This window comes from Aphelocoma coerulescens, chromosome 4 (genome assembly GCF_041296385.1).
Source record: "Aphelocoma coerulescens isolate FSJ_1873_10779 chromosome 4, UR_Acoe_1.0, whole genome shotgun sequence".
Lineage (NCBI taxonomy): Eukaryota > Metazoa > Chordata > Aves > Passeriformes > Corvidae > Aphelocoma > Aphelocoma coerulescens.
Window position 1 is genome coordinate 26,723,570 of NC_091017.1, and position 12,766 is coordinate 26,736,335.

Sequence of the window (12,766 nt, forward strand, 5' to 3'; positions counted from 1 at the left end):
ATTGGAGTCCTTTCCTGTTTGTCACGCTTCCTTTCACACCTCATGTGATCCACCCTCAGTGACAGGATTTGAGGCTACATAGATCCAAGGTCCGAGCAGGTACAGCTGGCTCAGATGATGGTTTCTTAGCCTCAGTACTAAAGGAGTCAGTGCTGCAGCAACCACTACAATACAGCACAGGTCTTTCATACACACAGCCTCCATGTGGCTACCCTTTGAACACTTCTGCTAGAGCCTTGGTCACTGATCCACCCAAAGAAATTGGCAGCGTAAGCACTGGGCCTGATCCGATACACCCTGCACACATTCTCCTCTAAAACAAGGCCGTGGTTCAAAAGGATAAAGATAAGGAAGACATAAAAGAAAAAAAAAACAACTTTTGTACTCATAAATCCTCATCCTTCAACATACTTGTTTTGAGTTCATGGAAGGTAGACTGAGTACATGGATACTGAGGGCTGTTCCAAGCTGAAAGATAGCCAGGAAAGAAATAGTGCTGCAGTGAAAATGCAGGGTTTTATTCCTAATTAAAATTTCACTTGTGCAGTATTTGTTTTGATTTTTCCCTCACAAATATATCCATTTCTAACTATTAATGTTGCATCCTGATGCCCATGTACCTGAATAAGTAATGGGTACAATCAACTGAAATTACAGATTACAATAAGGTCAGTTTTGAAGCTCTGAAACAAACATTTCTTTGTCTCACCATTGTGGAAGGATATTGGATTAATCTCACTACAACTGGCCCTCTTCCCCTGCCCCTCCACATTTGATTCAGAATCTGAATATAGTATTCAGAATACACACGCACTGCAGAACATCATGACATAAAAGAGAGTACAGACTGAGTACTATGAGTACAGAAAGCCTTTGACCTGGGTAAAGCCCTCTGACATTACTGGGAAAGCTGGAAGAAAAAGGATGTAAAAACAGTCTTTCACATAAAAAATAGGTTGTACCGCATCTCAAATTACATTGTCTGTAAGAAAGAAATTAATTGTGCTGTTATTTCACTGTAATATCTGCTGCTGAGAAATTGCTGGTAAGTGGCACTCAGGTTTGGAGCAAAGAATTAAAGCAAGCTTTCCATAAAATCTGATTGCAGAAGCCTATCTTTTATAAAAGTATAAAACTACCTCTGCAGACACAGGGAAAAAAATGTCTGTTTTTACCATGCTGAAATAAAAGAAAGAGGGGTGTATTACAGATGCTGGAGAACAGCATTAACTGGGAACCAGTAGCTAGGTTTGATGTGGGCCAGTGGGTCCAGCACCTGCAATGTACTGCAGCTCCCCTGCCACACACTTCACCATTTCCCTGCAAACTGCTCCTCGCTATGGCTAGCACGACAGAAGGATCTGAAAAATTCCCCATGGCAGAGAGAGGGTGTGTGGAAAAGTTCAGGTGAAGGACAGGAAGGCAATTGCTGCCGAATGGGCAGCAAAGAGTGGGAGGTGGCTCCCTCATGAGGAGCATCTCAGAAAACTGCAGGCTGTAAAGTCAGCAAATGCTTCACAGGGGAAAACATCACCTGACCCTCAGCAGTCTGAATCTAAGACTGCTTTAAAAACCCTTGAAAATATGCACAGCTCACAAGTCAAATTAGAAATACAGCAGGAAGCATATGCTGTTTTGACTACAGTTTGACTATGTTTTTGACTATGGTTTTGTCCAAAAGTTTCAGCTGGAAGTGTGTGCAGTCAGAACTTGGTGGTGAGAGTAAACACAAACAGAGTCCAACCACAAGCTGTAAGGAGCTAAGAAAGTTTATTCCACAGTTTCTGTGAAGAAAGAAACACAACTTCAGGCTATTATACAATACAAGGTTAAAAAAATAGAGTATCAGAAAGTGAGAAAGAAAAGGAAAGGGAGGGAGGTACTTGACATCTTTCTCTGTTGCAAGGCGAACCTTTCCTACAAAGCGGCATCTAGGTGTTCTACCTGCAGGGGGAAAAACATAAGACCCTGAAACTACATCTCAGAATAGGAAACAGAAAAAATCAGTATCATATCCTACATTAGCAGGAACACCCACTCTTACTGTTCCTAAGCATGCAGCATGCCAGCAGACTGCTCTTCACTGACCTACACTGCTTATCTTGCAAGTAATTGGAAGAGGGAAGGGAATTTCCATTGACAGAGTGTCTCATCTAGGGGGTCAGATTCTTCTGCTCCTAAAGACATCTGGATCCTAGATATAAAGAAAAAGAGGTCAAAGTCCCAATGCATGTTGAGAAACCTCATGGCCCACTATGGAACTATACCCCCTCACAGGGGTAAATTTCCCTTGGTTGGGTCCATAATGAGGTAAGCCCCAAAGATTTCTTACCTTCTTAAATGTCACGGTCTGTGCTTAGATGTACTCAACATAACAGGAAACAAGGTCTGCACCAGCTCCTGATTTGTCCCATTGTTCCAAAACCACATCTGTGGTTTGATGAGTGAGGCAGAACAATTAGTCTCAGCATTTGGAGGGTTGTGGAAAGCAGTGACAAAGACAATGTCATCCCACCACATTGTTTCAGAACATCACAGGATTTTCCATGTCCAAGCCCTAGCACCACAGTGGGTTGTCTTGAGGTACATTCAGTTGAAGCAGCAGATAACAGCTCTAAGGCCATCATTCCTGTTGAACAGCAGCAGCTTTTGGAAGAGATGTGGAGCGTATGGAGAATGCAAGTTTTTCTGCTTCCTCGGTTCATGCTATCGTGCACTGCACTGCCATCTCAGAGCACCTCTAGGTATTAAACGGTCTCTTTCCCCAGCATGATTGCAATAGGTTAAAGGGGTTTCAAATGGACCAGGTTAAGTGTCTCCCAAATATCCATCTTTGCCTGGTACATTTTCTCATCTCTGTTTAGTAGCAACACTTGAATTTTCATTTTTGTCCACAATGGGTATCCTTGGAAGCCCTAATGCAGACAAGTACCACAGACCCTTCTCCAGCCTCAGGTGCCTTTCAGCAAACTCAGTGCAGAACAGGCAATACCCCTACAAGCCAAGTAAGTCATATCCTACCCTTTCACCTCAAAACAGCTCAGTCTGGTCATAAATCACGCTTTATTGGATCAGCTTATGCTTAGGTGCCAAGATTATACCCATGCCGGAAATATTATGTCACCTGCACATCCCTACAAGACTTTACATTGAATATTGAACTGGTGTGCTTCCATTAAAAGGCCTTTCATACATTTCACCTGCTCTAGAATAGTTATTCCAGGCAAGGGCCATAAAACAAAATTGTCAAGTCATTACTCAGGTATCAATACTTCTATCACGCATCATACACCTGTATGGAGTAGCCTTACCCAATTTTCTATTTACTATCCTTTCTGTAACTGAACAATTTTCATTCCTTGATGTTTTTCATCAGTCCTAAAAAGGTGATCAATACCCTTGCTGTTTCTCAGTGTAATACACAAGAACCCTTACAGAAAAGGTTAGGTCTGTTTTCAAGACAGGCAATACTTTAACCTCATGCCTGATGGTATTGATCTCTTAGTCATCAATTAAAACCCTTCATCTTATATTCTCAGGAAATATAACTGTCACTGACAAGCAAAATGTGCAGTTCTGTGGGCTATGTTGAATCTCAAATAAATATTTTTGCAGGTAGATTTTCTAGAATGCTGTATTGTAGAAGACCATTTATTCTCCCTAGGGAGAGTCACCCTAAATTTGCCTGTACAGCCAACATGAAATGGCTGCCATAAGTCCTGCATTTGTACATTAGTGTAAAACTTCTGAGACGATTCAGCATCCTGAGCATTTTTATCCAAGACGAGTTTTCAAGTTAGATGCAAGAAGAGGCACTTATCTTGCATCAGGTGTTGCAGTTCACTGACAAACATGCATGAAAAATTTACTGAGTCTAGTTTAGTTTTCAGGTTTTTTTTACTTTACATCAATTCTACACCAGTTGTGCCTTAGAGCTCAAAGCCATTAGCAATTCCATCTTTCTAAGAAGACTTATAAAAAATGAGAATATTAAAGCTCCATCTTACCTAGTGTAATACCATTAAAAACATTACATAAGTCCAGGCTTAATTGAAAACCATTCTTTTCCTGTACTCTTTTCACATTAATTGTAGGTATTTGAAATAATACTCTTGAATTCAGCTGTGTCTCTGAAAATGGAGTCTTTCCTTTTCCTTTCATTTCATATTCAGAACCTAATTTTAGAAGTCCTGAAATAGGATCCTTCAGTAGTCCATGGACTGCCACAGGTCAGCCCGTTCCAGCTCAAGGCAGATGGGATAAACAGCCCTCTGGACACATACATCTCTTTCAACTATGTGCAGCTGGCATAGTTTTTAGACAGATAAAATAAGGCAAGATTAAACTCACCATAACCTTTGATCAAGATCTAGGCACAACACTGACACAGGGTCTTTCTAAGTTGCTAGCTTGAACAGTTTGTAGGTCCGTATTTGTCCTGTATATATTTTACAAAATTATATAATCTCAAAGTCTTCTGTGTGAGGAATGAGACAACTCTTTGTAGAAATTAAAACAATTTATTAAAACAGAAAAATTGAAAAATTGCAAGAACTAACAAAATATAAAAATTTGGGATCCTAGTGGCTTAGGAAGTATGCCCCAGGAGCGCAGGGATTCAGGAACTTTAGGCTTAAGGCAGCTCTGAACCTCAGGTAGAGAAAAAAAACTTGCAGTCTAGGCTGGTCAAAAAGAAATCTATTTCTAAAAGCCCCTAGAAAGGGGTAGGTTTCTCCAGCACTGCCTTAGCAAGCTGGAGAGGAAGGGAGACTGAGAGAGGCGTGTCTGTTTTGCTCCCTTTTATAGCTTTTGCTCCGCCCACAGTCCGCCCACAGCCCACCCCCCTGGTTCAAGGCGATTGGTGTTTTCCCCTTGACAGACCATCTCTGTCCACCAATGGCTCTTCCTGGTCAGAGGGGTGATATTAGTTGAGATAAGGGTCATGGAGCTTACGGGGGTATGGTTATGGGGGCTGGGCTGTTTGTTGCAACTGGGGGTTTTTTTTAAATCTGCCTTGAAACCAAGATACAAGTAAAACATAAAAAAATACATCTAACACATCTTAAAACACTTGTAAAAGTATACAGTAAACACAGGAAGACCATAAAAACTTGATCTGTGTACCTGGGCTGATGGGTTAATTTTAACATTCAATTTAAAAATGTTAAGCTCAAAATTAATTAAAGCACTTAATATGCAAAGACCAAGCACAAATAGGGATTTCATGTATGACAAGTCCCCCCTTTTTCTCTTATGCTCGCATCTTTGGTCTTTGCATTTAAGTGGAGGTGGATAGCTCTTCAGGGATAGATTCAAGCTCTTTAAAAGTGTCCCACACTTGCTGGGCAATTTTTCTCTCCTTTCTGGTTTTCTTATTGTTACTATTATTGATATGCATAATCTTTTGAGCGAATGGTGGACGCTGCTGTTGTCCTTGAAGATCCTGGATCAGTGGCATGCTTTGGACGACAGTGGTGATTAGACGGATGAAACAAGGGATTAAACAAGGGAGAAAAATAAGTCCTGTAAGGGAAAGTCCAACAATAATTAAAGCTTTCTTCCACCATTGTCCTTGGAAAATATTTTCCCACCATTCAGAAGTGATCAAGGGCTGCCATTTCTGCACTGGAACGTGGGCTAGTTTCCTGATGTTTTGGGTAATCTTGGTGATGGCTTCGCCGTGATCATCAATATGGATGCAGCAGTCTGAGGTGTTAAACTTGCCGCATACTCCACCTTCTTCTGCTAGTAAATAGTCCAATGCCAGCCGATTTTGGTACACGGCTGCTCGAGTTTGCCCTTGCTGTGTGTTAAGCAGTTCAAGAGCAAGAGAGGTCTCATTAGTGATTACCTCAATTAGTGCTTGCAGTCTGATGATCCGGTTTAGCATGTAGATGGGAGTTCGGTACCCCCAGCTCCCATCCTGTGCCCATGTTGCAGGTCCATAAGTCTCTAGGATCCTCTCAGCTGGCCACTCTTCTTCTCCCCATCTCTGGGTCCCTCCTATTACATGTCTCTTAGTACGGAAAAGTTCATCATAAAGGGAGATTCCAAGGTGGGCTCCAGCGTTTTCAGCAAGTAGGAAGAAGTTTGGTTGAATGGCTCCAAGAGTGCAGCTCCCTTTCCAGCGAGGTGGTAAGTTGGAATAAGCTCGGTTACCACAGATCCAGTAGAGGTCTTGTAGTGCTTCCCAGAAGTGGGGTTGTATACTTGCTGCTGTAATCCAGTACTTGGAAATTTGTGGCAGGACAGAGTATGGATTTCCTTGATCCCAGCACTGCCAGAGTTTTTTAACAGGATTCAAAATGCAATTTTTGTTTTTAACCTTTTCTGCAGACCAGAATACATCTGGTTCTTGAGGTATCCACCAGTGTTTTTGCCCATCAGTTACCAGGTACCTTTTGCATATTGTCTCACCAACTTCTTCTAAAAATTTTCTTCCTTTCCTCCAGATGCATTCTTCTCCAATAACAGTATTGCTTAGCAGCCAGGTTTCACTGTCATGTCGGGTTGTGGGGGAGAGATTACTCAGTCGGAGTAAATCGGGGGGTCCAAGACTGACTCCCCGCCAAGGCCAACTCTCCGATTCTAAAGTTCCTCCGCACACCCAGCAATTTGTTAAATTTAGCTGTTGTCCAATCCTTTCTGCCAGGTCAATAAACAAGTTTTTCCTTGACATCAAAGGATTGTTTTCTTTTTGTTTTTCCTTTTCTTCTATGACCACCTCTTGGATCAGGTCAGTGTCATAGGTCTTTCTTTTTAACAAATCTTCTGTCTTGGTTATGTATCTAAAATTGAAACAGAGCCAATCGTCTTGGGAGGGACACTCTCCCTTCTGCTTATGTATTTGGGTGCCAATGTTTTTGCCAATCCAGTACTTGTGACCTTTTTCTGAGCAGATACTCAACCTTGTTATGTTGTAACAAGATGGATTAACATAAGTATGTGCTCGGAAAAAGTGTCGAATTTGAAATGAGCCTCCTTCTGCCTGGTACACAGTCTTGTAACATCTGTTACAGCGGCTGTCGGCTGCTTGTGTAAAGGGAGGCCAGAGGACCCAGAGACAGATGACACTCAGTAGCAGGATGTTGCTCACTTTCCCCTTTAGGCATACCCGAGAGAAGCTGTCAGCATTTGGGTTGCCTCTGCTGGTGGGGCTTGTCATCTTTGCTTCTTTCGTCCTTTCTTTAGGCTTCTCACCTTCAGATGGTTCTTCAGTGATCTCAGGCTTCTGGAAACTCATGGTTATTTTAGGGTTGGCCTTGTCAAAGATTAGAGTTATTGTGCCCGTAATTTTGGAGTCTGATTGGACTGTTTTTGAAAGAGAATGCTGGCTTCAAATGGAGCCTTACTATACAGTTGATGTGACAATATGGTTGTGTGAAGGCAGAATCTGTAAAAGGAATAACAAAGAACAGAATTAACAGCGAAATATTTTTAACTTAATTAACAACTTGTAGCTAGCACTTATTACTGAGGTATAACTGGGAGTACAGGGTTTTATTAACTTGGACTGAGGGATGCTGAGTGGAGCTTTCAAACAGGGTGTTTAGTTTGATGGTTTGTCTGGAGGTTTCTTCTCTTCAGTTGGTGCTGTTACTGGACCCTTCACCCTCTTGACATGCGTCCAGCCCTTCTCAAATGTCCGGACAGCAGTTTCAGTGGTTAACTGGACCTGAAATGGACCTTCCCAGGATGGGGTTAATGACTTTTCTTTCCAGGATTTTATTAACACCCAGTCACCCGGATTGATGTGATGTATATTAAAATCAAGTGGGGGAGTTTGTGGTAGAAAACCTCTTTCCCTTAGCAACTCTAGATTTTTGGCAATTATCTGTACATATTGTTGTACATTGGTGTTTCCACACTCTTTCACATTCAACTCTTGTGGTGTAGCAAGGTAGGGTAATCCATACAACATCTCATATGGTGAACAACCCAAATCAGATCTTGGCTGTGTCCTAATTCTAAGAAGAGCAAGCGGAAGGCATTTTACCCAGGTCCATTTTGTTTCCAGCATTAATTTTGTGAGGGTGTTCTTGATTGTCTGGTTCATCCGTTCCACTCTCCCAGAGCTCTGTGGATGCCACGGGGTGTGTAATCTCCAATTTGTTCCTAATTGCTGAGCCAATTGTTGTACAATTTGGGAGGTAAAATGAGTACCTCGATCTGAATCTATGCGGTGGACTATCCCATAACGGGGGATAATTTGCTCGAGGATCACCTTACTCACTGTTTGGGCTGTTGCATTGACAGTTGGAATAGCTTCCACCCAGTGGGTAAGGTGATCAACGATTACCAATAGGTATTTCCACCTCTGGACAGGAGGCATTTCTGTAAAGTCAATTTGAATGTTTTGGAAAGGCCTGATTGCTAATTCGATTCCTCCGCCCGTGTTCTTTTTCATTACCTTTTTGTTAACTTTTTGACAGATTACACAGTCCCGGGTTATTTGGTTGGCTATTTCATAAACACCAGTGCATCCAAAGGTTCTGAGATAGTGATCCGCCAGAGCCTTTGAACCCCAATGATTGCTTTGGTGGATATTTTGTAGAATTTCTCGGGTTAAATTTTTGTTTAACATTTGGCGTTTATCTGGTAAATACCAGCGGCCTTGAGAATCCTCATTAGCACCAATTAAAACTAATTTCTGTTTTTCCTGGTCAGTAAAAATGGGCGTGGGTAAAATGTTAGTTTGTGGAATAGTGTCAGATATGGTGGTGTTAGTTGGAAGTTGGTTCACTTCCATCACTTTTACCTCTTCTTCCACTGCTGCTTCTTTTGCTGCCAAGTCTGCTAGGTTGTTCCCCCGAGCTTCTTTTGTGGTTCCCGATTGATGACCTGGAATATGCACCACTGAGATCACCTGAGGCAGTTGCAGTGCTTTTAGAATTTTTAGGATCAATTCCTTATGTAGGATATCTTTCCCTTTGGTGTTTAGGAACCCCCTTTCGGACCAGATTTTTCCAAAGGTGTGGACTACGCCATAAGCGTATCTGGAGTCAGTGTAAATGGTCCCGATGCTTCCTGCTAGTCGGTGGAGTGCTTTTTCTAGGGCATAGAGCTCACAGACCTGAGCTGACCAGGTCGGTGGCAATCTGCCCTTTTCTAGCACACACATTTGGTGTCCATCGACCACTGAATAGCCAGAGCATCGCTTTCCATCCACCACTCGAGATGACCCGTCAATGAAGAGGATTTCCCCTTCATTGAGGGGACAGTCCACCAGGTCCTCTCTGACTTTTGTTTGGATGTCAATTATCTCGATGCAATTGTGTTCAATTTCTTTTTCTGATGGGGTCCCATAAAGAAATTGAGCTGGATTTTGGTGTGTACACGCAACTAGCCGCAGGTGGTCTGAGTGCATGAGAATGGCTTCATATTTGACTATTCTTGGGTCAGTTAACCACTCTGCAGCCCTGTGAGCTAAAATGGTTTTGATTGAGTGTGGTGTATGCACTGTCAAGTCTCCACCAAAAATGAGTTTTTGACTCTCCGAGACCAGAACGGCTGCTGCGGCGATGGACTGGATGCAGACGGGCCATCCTCTGGACACTGGATCTAGTAATTTGGAAAGAAAAGCAACCAGCTTCCTGACTCCTCCCCACTCCTGGGTCAAGACGCCATAGGCAATTCCCTTCTCCACATTAAGAAATAGATCGAAGGGTTTTTCTAGTGAAGGAAGGCTTAAAACAGGTGCTTTTGTTAATTTCTCTTTCAGATTTTGTAATTTTTGTGTGTCTGAATTAGTCCAATTAAAAGGTTCTTCTTCCATTAGTTTTTCATATAAAAATTTGGCAGATTGTGAATACTGATCAATCCACAGTCTGCAGTATCCAAATAGGCCTAATAATTGCCGGATTTCTCGTTTTGAAGTTGGAGGTGGTAGATTTAGGATTCCTTCTACTCTTTCAGCACTGAGTTTTTTTGTGCCATGGCCAATTAGATGTCCCAAATACTTCACCTCCTGTAGCACAAATTGTAATTTAGGTTTTGACACCCTCAGCCCGTTCCTCCCTAGAAAATTCAGTAACTGAATTGTAGCAGTTCTTACCATAGACTCCTGTTCCCCAGAGAGGAGCAGGTCATCTACGTACTGAGTTACCTGAATCCCTTCGGGTGGAGAAAAGGAACTTAGCAAATCTTCTAGCGCTTGGCCAAAGAGTGTGGGTGCCTCGGTGTAACCTTGAGGCAGGCGAGTCCAGCGCAGCTGCTGCTTCCGTCCAGTGTCTGGATCCTCCCAGGTAAATGCAAAGATGTCTCTGCAATGAGAATCTAGAGGACATGACCAGAAAGCATCTTTAAGGTCAATAACAGAGAACCAGGCATGTGCTGGGGGTACCCGACTCAGGAGTGTATAGGGGTCCTGCACCAGTGGGTACCTGGTTTGGACTCTCTTATTGACCTCACGCAGATCTTGTACAAGCCGGAATGACTTATCTGGTTTCTGGACAGCCAAAATTGGAGTGTTGTAACTGGATTTGCAGGTCTCAAGAATTCCATCTTGTAATAAGTCCATGATAACAGGCTTCAGGCCCTTTCTTTTGTCCTTGGAGAGGGGATATTGTGGTACACGTACTGGCTGGCTATTTGGGAGCAACTCAATTGTTAGAGGTGTGATGTCCATTTTTCCCCGGTTGCCAGGTTTGGCCCACACTACTGGGTCAATGTGTTGCTCATCTACTAAAGATAAAACAAACAATTTAGTGTTCATTTTTCCACCTTGCGGTACCACCCCAACCCTCAGAGGTATTTGGAAGTCACGTCCTAAAAGATTGATCCCAGCTTGAGGTAGGTATAGCACATCCCCTGTATGGGTACGTCCTTGTATGGAAAGGGTTACATTTTTAATTACAGGAACAGCAAAACTTTCACCATTAGCACCATATATATCTAATGTATCTTGAGAAATAAAACATCCTGGAGGTGTTTCAGTGACACAGGTTCTTTCAGCACCTGTGTCCACTAAAAACTCCACTTGTTGTCTCTGGGGTCCAGCTTCTAATTTTAGCAAGGGCTCTTTAAGATGTTTTTGCCCCAGAGAATAAAGCCCCTGACCCCTTCAGTTGTTCAAAATTTGTCCCTCCATTTGAAGGACTCCTTGATCTCTCTGCTTTTTAAAACAGTACCACTGCCCGTGGCCTGGTTTATTACAGTATGTGCAAATTAACCTCTCAGGTCTTTGAGCAGTTGTGGTAGATTTTATATTGCAAGCACAAACTTGTGGCTGTTGCTGAGAGCAGATTTGGGTTTGCTGTTGTGGGATGCCCCTTTGGGAAGTTCTTTGTGTAGGAGGGTTGTGGATTGGAGCACTAGTACTGTTATTCATTATTCGGCTTTTAGCCTTCATCCTCTCTTCATCCCTCCTAACAAAGACTTTTTGGGCTTCCTCCAGTAATTCATCTAGTTCCCTCTCTGGCCATTTTTCCAATTTTTCCAATTTTTTTCTGATGTCAGGCCAGGAGTGAAGCACAAAATGTACTTTTAGCATAGTTTTGCCTCCCTCACTGTCTAAGTCAATGACAGAATAAAGTTGAATGTTATTCCTTAACCGAGCCATCCAAGCTGTTGGGGACTCATCCTTTTCCTGTTCCCCACAAAATGCTTTTTTCATATTATTAACTCGAGGAACAGCTTCTCTAATCCCTTTTATAGTTAAATTTCTGTAGTCTTTCATGTTCCTCCTGCCCTCTTCTGAATTTGGGTTCCATTCAGGGTCTGTCAGTGGTAATTTTTGTTCTCCAATTGGGCCCTGATTAGAATTATTTTCTCTGTCCCAGACTGTCACTCCTGCAGCTCTAATCAATTTTCTTTCCTCAATGGTGAATAAGGAGTGAAGGATGGATTGTATCTCTCCCCAATTATAAATATTAGGGCCGAGGAATTGATCAAATTGGTCAGCTAGACCAATTGGGTCAGCCATCAGGCTTTTCATTTCTTTTTTAAATTCCCGTACCTCAGATGAAGCTAGAGGTACAACTACATAACCAATTCCTCCTTGAGCATTTCCCATGGGTACCTCCCTAAGAGGTAAAATTTTAGACTCATGGGGAGTGCTAAGGCAGGTAGGACAGTCAGGTGTTTTAAATGATTTCTTTCTAGTGCAAGATGCTGGGCCATCCTGGCTAGAAGAAATCCTTTGTCCGGTTGTCTTTTTGTGAGAGCAGGAAGGAACAGAATTTTCTTTTTCACTTTCATTCTCATTTTCTGAGTCCCTTTCGATTGGGTGGCTTGATGAAGGAAGGACCCTTTCTTGTTCAATTTGGACCCTCCTTTCTGGAGGAGTTACTGGAGGAAGGTAGTCTAGGGGGTCCCACTTTGGTTTATTTAATTTAGGTTTTTGTTTTTCTTTCTGTTTGTGTTCTTCTGCAATGGAAAAAATTTGGTTTGAATTTTTATTAAGTCCAATTGAATTAGATTTAGTTTCCTCTTCCAATTCTATTTTTTTGCTTTGGTCTTCATTTTGTTTTTGCCAATAATTTAACCAAATTTTAGCATAGTCTAATTCATCAGAATGTTTTGGAGCTTTGTAATGTACATAAGAATGCAAAGCCTCACAAAGCCATTTTTCAGAAGACCCATACTTGGGCCATCTGAGACCATCTTTGTTAATTCTATGTTTTGGCCACTTAAAAACACAGTACCTAATCATTTGGCATTGGTCTTTTTCTTTAGTTAAAAGATTTTCTTCCCACTTTAGGAGCATTTGTCCTAACGGACTCTCTGGGAAAATTTTGTATTTCTTCATTAGGTCTTTCTTTTTGCT

At 42.1% G+C, this 12,766-nt stretch overlaps 1 long non-coding RNA gene across 1 annotated transcript; it reads right to left on the reverse strand.

The window, feature by feature from the left end:
* Positions 1–1,753: 1,753 nt before the first annotated feature.
* Positions 1,754–2,734, reverse strand: LOC138108990 (uncharacterized). The gene is made up of 3 exons (XR_011150185.1): positions 2,333–2,734; positions 2,089–2,194; positions 1,754–1,944 (listed from the first exon to the last, which is right to left on the reverse strand). It is a non-coding gene; the product is annotated as an uncharacterized lncRNA (long non-coding RNA).
* Between the last annotated feature and the right edge of the window lie 10,032 nt (positions 2,735–12,766).